This window comes from Notolepis coatsorum (genome assembly GCF_963971535.1).
Source record: "Notolepis coatsorum genome assembly, chromosome: 18".
NCBI lineage: Eukaryota > Metazoa > Chordata > Actinopteri > Aulopiformes > Paralepididae > Notolepis > Notolepis coatsorum.
In genome coordinates this window covers 60,661,463-60,675,314 of record NC_140182.1, presented here as the reverse complement: position 1 = coordinate 60,675,314, position 13,852 = coordinate 60,661,463, and the positions used below count along the sequence as shown (strand labels likewise).

Below are 13,852 nucleotides of genomic sequence, written 5' to 3'. Positions count from 1 at the left end.
CACTGCACAGTATTGTATATTGTATGGTAACTACGTCTATTCTGCATCGAACATTGTACATATGTCTAAACTGAACACTGTGACCTCATTTTTTTTACTTCTAATTTTACTATGTTATTTTATTTCATACTTATCTTGTCTTGCACAGTCTCTGGAGCGCAACAGTAAGAAGCATTTTGTATAAAAGTATTCTGTACTTCTGTATGACAACTATTAAAGAAACTTGAAACTTGAAACTTGAAATGCATTATAAATGTCATTTTTCAGTCTCTAGCATTGTATTATAGTAATAGGAGTTCGTATCAATGTGTTTTAGGGTCTAAATACCACATTGGCGGATTGCTCCGTTTCAGCCCAGCCCCTCTGTTCCTCTAGTAAATCGGGTCATTTTGATTTGAAGTCCCGAGTCACGTCACTGGGCGCTGTGGATAGCGCACAGTGATGCGATTGGCTCTGTGGTTGGAGCTAATGCCCGCCCCCATTCTTGGTACCTACAACCTAGAAACAGGAATGCAGTCACTTGCATATCTTCCACGATGAGCAAACCCCGCAGAACATGTTCTGTTCCTGGCTGTAAAGCTACTAATACGTCTTTGCACGGTTTTCCCGTGGATGCCGAACTTCGCCAACAATGGAACAAGTTCGTTTTTGGGGACCCTCCTAGTTCTGTCGCAACGTCTAATACTCTGGTTTGTACTGCACATTTTTCCACCGAGGACGTTGCCAATCAAGGTCTTTTTGATGCTGGCGTGGCATCCTGGATGGTGCTAAACAAAGGAGTTGTACCTACAATACGCGACCCGACACAAGTAGTAAGTAGATATGTCGTAATTAGCCAGCTAACTTACTAACTGTTGCTAGCTACGTTCACTGTTTGTATGTGGGAGGGAACCTTGGGGGGTGGGGTGAGGTATGTTATCATCAATACAATCTAACGTTATTGTATATAACTGCTGCTCTTTATAAAGTAACGTTATAGAAAACTATTGAAGCAAGCTAGTCATAACTGCTCAATAAAAAAACACAACTAGTGAGAGGTAAACAAGGTAACGTTATATTTGTGGCTTGGATTATATAATGTAATTGTTTTACTATTTGGTCATTCTTAGGCCACAAGTTCCAGCGCCCATGTACGCCTGCCTCCAGCTTCGAGGGACATCAGTTGCCAGACCGACAACCCAAATATACGTTCTGTTGGTACACAGCTGTCTATGAAAACACTACGGTCACATGTCAAGAGTCAAGGTAGGTTTGTAACTCAATGTGATGTAATGTAACTTAGTATAGCATAATGTGACCCAGTATTGTGTAGATTGGCCCTTTCACCGCCACACCACATTAGATTAGCCTTTTCACAGTTTCTACGTCAAATGTATATACTCCCTTTTCTTGACTCCTTCTGTATCACAAACAGTACTGTATTTGCAAATCTGGTATGTCATAAATGTATAGATGTAGCAGTACTGACTATCTGTATGTCATGTATGTCATATATGTCCTGATGAATTGAAAATGGGGGACCCTGATGTAAACAAGACGAAAGTTAATAAAGTTTTCAATCAATCAATCAATCAATCAATCCCTTGTCCCTATGTTTTGTAAATAGGTGTTCAGGCGAAAGTCGTGTCTGTATCTGTCGGGGTGGCGACCACAACTACTGGCTACTGGTCTAGTCAACAGGGTCCCTCCACGTCAACACCTGTGAAGGCGTTTAGACCCAGTAAAAGACCACGACTGGAGTCTGATGACGATGAAGTGACCTACAGCTCGATAGACGTTCCAGAGCCTCATGATTCCACTTTCAACATTGACTCTTTGATGAGCGAGCCCTCGATTGTAGCGTAAGTTGTTACAAAAATCTCCATGGCTCGTAAATAGAAAAGCTGTATAGTTGTGCCGTGTTATTTATTTGTGTTTTTCTCCCTTGAGCGAGCAGGGAACCGTCAAAACCAATCTATGAGGTCCAGAAATACATCGTTTACGAAGACAGTCTACTGGAATTATTCCAACAGTGTCCGGTGTGCGATGCTCGATGTCATATCAAGAAGACTACGCGAGGGACCTTCTTGGCTGTCTCCCAAGTCTGCCCCAGTTGTAAATATAGCCGAAAGTGGGCCAGTCAACCAATCATAGGGAGCACACCAGCTGGAAATATTCAGCTGTCGGCAGCTGTTTTTTTCACTGGCTCATCTTTCACCCAAATGGAGAAGGTATTTGATTTGATTGATTTGATTGACAAGTCAGATATACATTATGTTTTTGTTTGTGATTCACACATGCATATTAACAAAGCGTTATTCATTTATTCTTTTAGGTTCTCAATGCGTTACACTCTCGACAATCAAGTACAGAGCGTTTGGGGAACACGCCAAGAAGTTCTTGGAACCGGCTGTTCTTAGTATGTGGAATACGGACCAAGAGGTTACCCTCGCCAGATTAAGCCAGGAGGAGATGGTGATAATCGGTGGTGACATGCGCGCCGATTCTCCAGGTTAGAAAAAGCTCCCCAATGTCAAATTTCTACTTTATGAATACATTTTTAATATTGCACTACATTGATTGAAATTGTTATTATTATTTTCAACAGGCCACAGTGCTAAGTACGGTAGTTACTCTGTGATGGAACTCGCCACCAATCATGTCATAGACGTCCAACTAATTCAGGTAATTAACAAGTCTGAAGACACCGCACCCTTCATTGTGCTCAAACAAACACATCTCACAAAGCTCTCGGTCTTGAATCTTGAATCGCTGTAGGTGTGAAGTGGTCTGGCTGTGTGTGTGAGCGGGGGTTAGGAAATGGAAATTGTGGGATGGTGGAATGTAGTGTTTTTGACGCTGGTGACTATTTTGAAAAGGCTATTTCATTGCTCTTCCCTTCCTTGCTTGTACCTCAACAGAGCAATGAGGTAGGGGGCAGCTACCATATGGAGTTGGAAGGCTTGAGGAGAAGCCTCGCTCTTCTGAAGGACCGAGATGTGACCTTGGACTGTATTGTCACAGATCGTCACCCGCAGATTCAAAAGTACCTGAGAGATCTGGGCATCAAACACTTCTACGATGTGTGGCACGTGGCCAAAGGTATGACACTTATGTCGAAAGGCATCCCACATTCAATCCCACCCCTCCTACCCAACCCCCCCCCCCCCCCCCACTCCTACCCAACCCCCCCCCCCCACTCCTACCCAACCCCCCCCCCACCCACCCAACCACCTCCAATGTACAGTCCCCCCCACCCCCACCTACCCAATCCAATGTACAGTTTCTACGCCTAATGTATATACTCTTTTCTTTCTGGACTCTTTTTGTATCACAAACAGTACTGTAATTGCAAATCTGGTATGTCATAAATGTATAGATGTAGCAGTACTGTCTATCTGTATGTCATGTATGTCATACGACTGTTATGTAATGTTATGTTATGTAATTCAAGGTCTGTCTAAGAAGCTGGACAAGGTTGCACAAGCTAAAGACTGCAAGGTGATAAAAAAAATGGCGCCCACACATATCTAACCACCTCTACTGGACCGCTGCCACATCGAAGACGCCCGCTGAGAGGGTGGCTAGGTGGAAGTCATGTCTCAATCACATGATGAATGTACATGAACACGACGAAGAACCACTCTATCCGTGTTGTCTTCATGCTGACCGTGTATCGAGAGATAGTAGCAAGTGGGTTAAACCTGGTATGTCTGTCTGTCTTTCATCATGAATATATACTCAACATATTTATTTATGTCCTCATTCTAGATTGGTGTGATTTACAAATGTATACTTGCTTGAATAATTCTAATCTACTGTAATATACTCTAATGAAATATCTGAATGCAATTTCTTTTTTACTTTAGACTCAAAACCGGCCCACCAGCTAGAGAAGGTTCTGCTAAACACAAGGATCATCAAAGATGTCTCCAAACTAAGTCCACACCATCAAACGTCTTCACTGGAGTCCTATCACAGTGTGATTTTACGTTTTGCCCCAAAAAACGTTGTCTTTTCATACATTGGAATGCTTTGCAGGTATTTTATATTGTGTACAAATGACTAATTATGGACTCCTGATTTGTCAAATAACTCATTATGTTGCATTAGATAACCTCAGATCAACTACAAATATATTGCTTATCGAAATTTTCCTTTCAGACTATACCTAGCTGCAATGCATTTCAATGAAAACTCAAACCGCCAGCAAGCGACCGACGCTTCGGGAGCCCCGGCTTACAAGATGAGCTTCCCCAAGGCCAAAACGGGTGTACACACTATAAAACCAAGGAAAATCGCTCCCACAGTCAGTAAGTCAAAATATCAACATTTATTATTGCACACACATGACCTATATAAATAGATAAATATTTCCACTTACAGTGGAACAGCATTAATAACAATAAATTGAATAAATAATAACCTTTTTAACATGACAAAACAAATAACAATTTCTCATTTACAGACTATGTCAACCAGCTTATGGAGCTCCTGTTTGACTCCGTCATTCGTGACCCCCAACCATATCTCCAGGTGGTTGAGCAGATTCCCATCCCAGAACATCTGTGCGCACAGTTCCACAGGCCTTCCATGGAAGAAGCGGTTGCCGCCTATGTGTCACGCTTCAATCTTGTACCGGTCTGAAGCCAGTATAGACACCATCAGCATCCGGAAATTCGGTGCGGATTCGAACCACTACACAGGAAGGGATTACTACCCTCACTCTGCGTCCTAAGAATCCCCAACACCAGGCCACAAAACACCTGTACGCGATATATCTGAAACGGCTAAAGAAAAAGAAGTATTATATTTATGCACAAATAAAATAAAAAAACGCTGTGAAATAACCATTTGTCATGTCATGTCATTGGACAGTAGCAAGCATTGATTATATGGGATGTGCAATAAGGATTAGATTGTGTTTGCAAGAAAGATTAGTATAGTCTGAGAGATGCAAGATGGAGAAACACCTGTAAAAAAATATATAAATCTGTAATAAATATTATTTACTTATTGATTCCGCTTGCTGGTATCCGGCCAAAATCTGCCTTGTATATATTAGTTGCCATTTAGATGGTATAGGGGTTGAAGCACACTGGATGCAATCCCGGATGAACAACCATGCACAGTAGTCCAGTTGGTTCCTGGTTAATTCGACATCTGACCTATATATAGAAAATTAAATCGTTAGCCATATGCATGGTTTTCAGTGCTACCAAGATGCAAGGTTGTGTTACTACTGTACCTGTGGAACTTCCATGCAGCATACATTCTCAGCCTCTGTTGGCATCCGTTCACAATTTCCGCACGTGCACCTAGTAGATTGATTTGAGGGTGAAGGAAATTATCAATCAATGATCAAAATTGCTACAATACAGTACTGCTCAATACCAACACAACTGCTATAGGATGCTATGATGGAGACCAGAGAAAGACTTTCGTCTTGTTTACATCAGGGTCCCCCATTTTCAATTCATCGTAACATATATGACATATAGATAGACAGTACTGCTACATCTATATATTTATGACATACCATATTTGTAAATACAGTACTGTTTGTGATGCAAAGAGAGCCCAGAAAAAAAAGGATATACATTTGCCGTAGAAACTGTACATAGGGGGGGGGGGGGGGGGGGGGGACACTGTATAAAACGGTAGCTGCTCTTTATAAACTAACATTTTGGCAAACTATTGAAACAAGGTAACGTTACTTATAGTAAGCTATCGAAGCAAAAGCTGGCTGATCGATCAAGTAAGTAAGTACCGTTATTTCGGCAACCATTAGACTAACGGTGGAATCAACTTACCAATCGTAAACTATTTGTAAGCCTCGATCGCTGTTGTTTGGGGGGTGGGTGAGTACAATCTAACGTTAGTGTGTGTTTTCGACTGGCCGCGACAGAAGTACACTGTATACAGTATAACTGCTGCTCTTTATAAACTAACATTTTGGCAAACTATTGAAGCAAGCTAACTTGGTAACGTTACTTATAGCAAGCTATCGAAGCAAAAGCTGGCTGATCGATCAAGTAAGTAAGTACCGTTATTTCGGCAACCATTAGACTAACGGTGGAATCAACTTACCAATCGGAAACTATTTGTAAGCCTCGCTGTTGCAAATCGACTTCTTCTTCTTCTTCTGAATCATACTGTGGGTCGCTCTCTGGATCCCAAACATAATGTACAGCCATGATTGTTGATTGTTATTAATGCTGTTAGTTAGTAAAATCTGTATATGTTTTGCGTGTCGAAATAAAAAACCTGAGAGGGAAGGACGGGGAGATGGGCGGAGCTATTTGGTGGGTGGCTGTCACTCAAAGCATTCTGCTAGTATGGGTGGAGCCAAGCCAATAATAGCCTGATTTCTTGAGGCTGAAAAATGCTGGTTTTGAGTACAAGATTAGAAATATAAAACAATGATTATTTTTGGAATAAAAATTAGAGATGTGTTACATAGACTCACAGGAATTGTGTAACGTTGCCCAAATAGTGCTAGGAATAGCAGTGCATAGCCCCTTTAAAGAAACCTTCTCATTTTATGTCCAATATCCCAGATGGGAATTTTCCCTGCACATCCTAAAACGGGGAAGAATATACCAGTCAAAGGACGGATTACGTGTAATTCGTCTAATCTGGTGTATTTGCTAAAATGTCCTTGTAATTTTTCTTATGTGGGCAAAACAACGAGAGCCTTTAAATCAAGAATCAGTGAACACAAATGTGCTGTGAGAAATTCAGATGTCAAGTCGTCGGTAGCTCGACATTTCTGTAAACATACCGTCAACGATCTCAAATATATGGGACTAGAGTTAGTACTCAGGCCATCGCGAGGTGGAGACAGACACAAGTTGCTGTTGCAACGTGAATGTTATTATAGCCACCTGTTCAATTGCATCGAACCTGTACCACTGCAGAAAAATGTGAGTACACAAGTTCACGTTCAACTCAAGTTCAGACCTATATGCTACTCTATTTCATTAGCACTAAAAGTGATTTTCCTTTTTTGCATTAGTAACTTCAGAATGTTATCTTTCAAAAGAGACCAGGCTTATGCATGTGCTATAAGCATAATGTATAAAGATAAGCTTTGCAAAAAAAGTATGCAGTCCTCAAGTTCAAGTATAAAAAAAAATTGCTGCTTTTCTGGGTGCATGTTTCCAAGCATATGTTAAAACAATAAAGGCATCTTTGAGTAAACTTTGAGTAGAGATTCAAGATTCAAGAGGTTTATTCATCACATACAGTACAGTACACAAGACATAGTGAAATGAAGGTGGCCATGCCCGCTTCGATTGTGCAAACTATCATTAAGTATCTCGAGGCTGGGGCCTATGCTAGCTGTAAGGCTACATCAACATAGAGGCTGTGCTAGCTGGTTAGCTGCAGGGGCTAAGCTAGCAGACGGCTGGACTAGCAGAGGAGAACAAGCTAGCTGAAAAGACAGTCCTAGCTGTGGGGAAGATACACATGGGGTTAGCTTGCAGGGGCTGTCTCACATACACTGTCTGTGCCGGCTGGGGTCGTCGACGGGTCGGGTCGTACTGTTATGGTTTGTAATGCGACCCCAATTGCACGACACAGACAGGTAATCAGAGTTAGCCAAAACAAGGGCATGATTTATTATATACAAAAAAGCGGCACTCAGCCCTTAAGGGGAAAAAACAACAAAGTCCATGAAAAAACGCAGCACTGTGCCTTTAAGGGGCGCACAGGCAGGAAGCCTCTAGCACACAGGCAAAGAGGTACACGGGAAATCTTCCAGAAACACAGGCAAAAATACACAGGACTCTTCATTGAACACGGGCATCCTCCCGACCAGAATGCTGCCGACGGGCAGCGCAGCAACCAGGGGGTCCAAGGGGAATGGGGTGAGAACACGGGCATCCTCCCGTGGAGTAATAGAGAGTGATGGCGAGCCTCACCCCAGGAACGGGTCCATGTAGAGGGAGTTGGGAAGTAGCCAGCAGGACATCTGGAGTGGGAACACTGGGATCCTCCCGTGGAGTAATAGAGAGCGAGGACGGTGTCCCACTCCAGGAAACGGCGACAGGTGGCGATGTACAGGGGTGGCACGACGTCTCACGCCGGAGACGCGGCAGTAGATGGTAGTAACAAGAACGACCCGACCAGGAGTGGAGGGGAGTCTGCAATACATGTACTCTCCCGAGCTGATTGCAAACTCCTCTCAGGTGCGTGAAGCAGAAGAACGGCACGCCCCCTCGTTGGGCTGCATGCAGAACTCCTCCAGCCCTCACACAAATGAAGAGATTTCATGATGCATTGCATAGTTTCCTGAAGAATCGTAATCTAATTTAATCGCTGTGAAGTCGCATCGTTACACCCCTAGAAATAACGATCAAATAACGAGTATACTCGTTGTTGGTGTTCAACAGTTGGCGCCCAATAACGAGTAAACTCGTCGTTGGCGGGGAATGAGTTAAGGGCCAAAAAACGTATATATACGTTTTTGAAGAATTTTTCCTTTTTTTTCGATTTTAATATTCTATTCAATGTCACAGACCTGCATGTTGCCGTTAAAAGGCATACTGGGACCCTGGGGGTGCAGTACCGGCCAGATCCTCCCAGGTGGCAGTATCGAGAGTGCAGTAAACCCTGTTCCAGACTGTGTGTTACGTTTAGTACAGGGAAGCCTAGAGGTTCACTTGGTCTCATTGAAATGTGTACGGGACACTCAATGCATGTGTTGTGCTGGATTATGTCGTGGACCAGATGGACATCAGATGGACCAGATGGCGATCAAACAATTGGAATATTCTGGGAATGAAACGTATTCATGAAAAATTCATTCTTTTTTGCATATTGGACAGAGGATAGTTTCTGTCAAATGACCATAGTATTGTATCCATAGCTATAATATAGAATATAGATATAGCTCTACAAACAAGGTGACGCATCCCTATCTTTAAATCGTGTTCTAGCTAGAACAGGATGAGGAAAATAGCTGGCAGTGAAAGAGTTAAGAGAAGCCATGTGAAGACAAGAAAAGGGCGAGAAAAGATGAAAGAAAAGGTATGATGAATGTGATCATTCTCATTACATTTACTGTCATGTGTGCTACACTTAATATTGTTTCACTAAATGTAAATTAGTTGAGAAAAGTGGGGAAAATGGAGGAACATTTTATGACCTATAAAGCAGAAATAATAGTTTTGCAGGAAACGTGGTGGACAGACAATTTAATGAATGATGTAAAAAATAAATGGAATGATGAAATATATGTGAGTAATGGAAGGGAGATATCGTGTGGGGTAGCAATATTATTGAAAAGAGGTGTTGTTAATAATAAGGTAAGGAAAATACATGAAGATATACTGAGGGTTAACTTATAAGTTATGTAGTATATGCTCCAATTAAATGTTTTTGAGGGTCTGATGGTGCACATGAGTGATAATTGTATAATGATAGGTGATTATAATAATATGTGCAATAAGTGTTATGATTCGCGATAATAAGCCACAAAAGGTAACGTTTTTGACAAATATTGAAACGCAGTTAGTTTATCCTCCCTATTGTTAGCATGTAGGAACAATTAGATCTGAAATTAGTTTCAAAACGGTTGCACTGTGGGGAAAATAAAAAAGTACACTAGATTACAGTAGATATCATTATCTGTTCTTATGCACGCCTGGTGATACTAAATCCAAATTGAACTCGGGCATTTGAAAGATAATATATGTATATAAATGTGCGAATTGGCTATAATAAGGTAATGTATAAGCATCTATTCTATATTCTATAATAATATTTCAAATTGCATTGGTCCGGATGGGATAATTCAGTACTGTATCTACAGAACCTTCGGTTTTATCATCTTCCCTTTATAAATTTCCTTAGATTCTTTTGTACACATGATCTCAAGAAGGTACTGAATGAGATCAGTGGCAGTTTTTTTAAGTTTGGTCATTATTATCATGGTGTTATTCACTGTCAAAGATGCAAAGAAAAATCATAATTCATATTCTCCTTTGTTTCATCACAATTTAAGCAAGCCTAGTAATAGACACAATATTTCTGACACTGTGAATACATTCCCAGAGGTCCATAGATGTACCTAGATACCAATAATATGCAAATAGCCCTTGTAGAAGTGGAGCAATATTCCATTTACCTAGGTATATATTTTATGCAGATTTTCACATCGTGTGGAACAGGTTAAGAGAAATGTTGACAAGAGAAGAGGAAAAGATGAAAATAAATCCAGACCACAATATAGAGAAGTACCTTGAGCTTGAGGCTAGGTGGGTACCTATGAGTCCACATATCCAAGGACTTGACATGGACCACACACATTGACAGTGTTGTGAAGAAGGCACGGCAACACCTCTACTTCCTCAGGCGCCTAAGGAAGTTCCAAGTCAGTCAGAAGATCCTTAAGAACTTCTACTCATGCACAATAGAGAGCATCCTGACTGGCAATATCACCTCCTGGTTTGGGAATAGCACCGCACAAGACCGCAGCAGAATACAGAGAGTGGCCCGTTCAGCCGAACGCACAATTGGAGGGGGGCTTCCCACTCTCCAGAACATTTACAACAAGCAGTACATGGATAAGGCTAAGAGAATTATCAAAGACTCCAGCCACCCAAACAACTGCCTCTTTGAATTGCTGCGGTCAGGCAAGCGATACCGGAGTCTCATAGCAAGCACAGAAAGACTCAGAAGAAGCTTCTATCCCCAGGCCATCAGGTTGCTCAACGAACAATAACACTATGCAACAACCATCAAAAGCACTCACAGCCAGTGATGCCACAGATTACTTGTAAAAGTAATCTGATTACTGATTACTGATTACTCCTTTAAAAAGTAATCTTAGTTACTTTACTGATTACTTGATTATCAGAGTAACTTAGTTACTTTGAAAGTAACTAGGTTACGAAGTCGTCGTCCCTGCTGCTGCCACAACATAAGAATGACAAAAAAAATTTAGTAAAATGTACTCAGTTTGAGTAAAATGTACTAATAGGGCAGGTAGGCCTATCTTGCTATCTATAGATCTATAGATTTCACAAAAGATAAATGGTCAATAACACCACATGTAGGCTGATATGTAGCCTACCTTTGAGGCCTGCCCCATTCAGATATGGTTCTACGTTATTATTATTTATTATTCTGTGAATGAATGAATGAAAACTTTATTTAACAGATTGCAGAATGGGTACAATACAGTACGGCTCAATACATACAATTGTTAAGGGGATGCAGACCTGAGAAAGACGTTTGTCTTGTTTCCATCAGGGTCCCCCATTTTCAATTCATATAGACATTTATGACATACACAACATACATGACATTTATGGCATAGGGACATATAGGTATTTAGTAATGATACATTTGTGACATAAGCGGTATTCAAATATACAGTACTGTTACCCCTAGATCCTGACAGTATCCTGAGTATATATGATGGGGAGGGGACTGTACATTAGGAGGGGGTGGGTGGGTGGGAGGGAAATATACATACGGCGGGGAGGGAATATATATACTGCAGTGTTGTCAGTGTGCTACTGACAACCTACATACTGCAGTATGGTGTTCCATGTTCATGAATAGTGCAATGCAAAAGATGTTTAACTCAAAGGTGGAACATACTGTTTGGCTGGTGAGCCTGGTGCAGCTCCGAGTCCTGTAGAAGTCGATGGTCGTGCTGTGCTGTATATTCCATATGCGGTAAACAGTATTTTGTTTCCTCCGCAAAGTGAATGTTTTTTTCACCCGGCTTAGCTTACACAAACGTTAAGTAGACTAGTGAACTTCCAGTGCAAGAAAGCGTTACGAGCGCGAGGGTCTCCCTGCTAGCTCGCAGGTCAGCCTGATAATAACAATAACAGCCGCGCCCACCAGCATGGCTCAACACGCGAGGTTGCGTGCTGTGACGTCACTCCCCAATACAAGGAAAAGCTTTCCAAACGTATATTTGACTGTCGAAAACGAAAGAAAATACTGCATTCCGCCTGCATTATGATGAGATAGTAACAAAATAGTAACGCACAGCCACTTGGACAAGTAACTGCAATCAGATTACTGGCTTGTAAAGATTAACGCGTTAGATTACAATTTTCGGGGAAAAGTAATCAGATTACAATAACGCGTTACTTAGTAACGCGTTAGTGGCATCAATCACAGCACACACATCCACACGCACACACTCACTTTAAACAAACAACTCACTGCAGCACCCACTCTACACACTTTAGAACACCTAAACACACTTTATATTTATTGGCAAAGAATTTGCACTACAACCCATACCTCAGTACACCTTACTGTAAATTGTACCTCATCCCATTTCTGCTTTGCACTATATAGTATATTGTAATTAGTATATTGTATAGTATATTGTATGGTAACTCAGTTACTTCTACTCTGCATTGAACATTGTACATATGTACATACTGAACACTTGTGTCTACGTACGTGACTTCTATTTTATACTTGCTATACTTATTTTATTTTATACTTATCCTTTTGTCTAGCACAGTCTCTGGATCGTAACAGAAAGAAGCATTTTGTATAAAAGTATTCTGTACTTCTGTATGACACCTAATGAAGAAACTTGAACTTGAATTCAGTGTTTCCCCTGAAGAATTATTCAACAGCGGTGCTGTGCTGTGCGCAATCTGCCGGAATCCATATTTGTGCGTGCGCACGTGCCGCCGGAATCCATATTAGAGCATGCTGCCGGAGAAATAACTTAAAACTACGTTAGAATTGTTCAAGATAGGTTATTCATGTTCATGTTCATGGAGTCATGTGCGTGTGAATTTGCTAGGATGTTTTTGGTGTGTCCGCTGACACTAGAAGTGCTCTGGAGGCCCAGGTAGCTGCATATTTGTACACTGCAAAAAAAGAAATCTTATCAAGTGGAAATATTTTGTATCTTGTATTTGGTACAATAAATCCAATATTGAGTATAATTATCTTGAATTATCTTAATCCACAGATAATTTTGCTTATTTTTTTCTTGATTTGGCAATTTAATCTTGTTTTAAGAAAATGTTAATCTTGTTTTCTTAAAACAAGATTAAATTGACCAAAATCAGAAAACAAGTTAAATTATCTGCCAGTGGGATAAGATAATTCAAGATAATTCTACTCAATATAGACTTATTGTACCAAATACAAGATATGTTCACTTGATAAGATACTTTTTTTTGCAGTGTAGCTGTAATCAAAGTAAATGTCAAGATGAATGACATGCCTCAACACTTGTACACTATTTGTATTGAACATATAGATGATTTAATAGATAATATAAATACTAACATATACTAACTGTCTAACATACACAAATCATAACACTACAACAGCACTTTACACCTAAGAAGTCTCAGTGGCATAGGCTACAGGGTGAGCAGCTTTAAGTACCTGGGGGTCCACATCTCAGAGGATCTGACATGGTCAACACACATAGACTCAGTCGTAAAAAAGGCGAAGCAGCGCCTCTACCACCTGAGACAGTTAAGGAAGTTCAGAGTATCTGGGAAGATACTCCAGTCCTTCTACTCCGGAGCTGTAGAGAGCATCTTGACTGGAAACATCACTGCCTGGTATGGAAACAGCACGGCACAGGACAAGAAGGCCCTACAGAGAGTGGTGCGCTCAGCCGAGCGTACCACGGGTATTGCACTACCACCCCTGCAGGTTATATATACAACAAAAGGTGCAAATCCAGAGCCTGCAGAATAATGAAAGACCCACACCACCCCAACAACAGCCTGTTCAGGCTGCTGAGGTCAGGCATGTTGTTTTATTGGATTCTATGATGTTACTACTGTATTGCACATCGTTGCGGGCAAGACCACCCGCATTTCATTGTATACTTGTATGCTGTGACAAATAAAACTCT

General features: G+C 41.1%; 1 protein-coding gene across 1 annotated transcript in view; it reads right to left on the bottom strand.

The window, feature by feature from the left end:
• The window catches only part of LOC311245375 (solute carrier family 23 member 2), a gene marked incomplete at both ends in the record, with an annotated part of 453,290 nt that overhangs the window by 155,170 nt on the left and 284,268 nt on the right, over window positions 1-13,852 (bottom strand). The gene's annotated exons all lie outside the window — the stretch shown is intronic.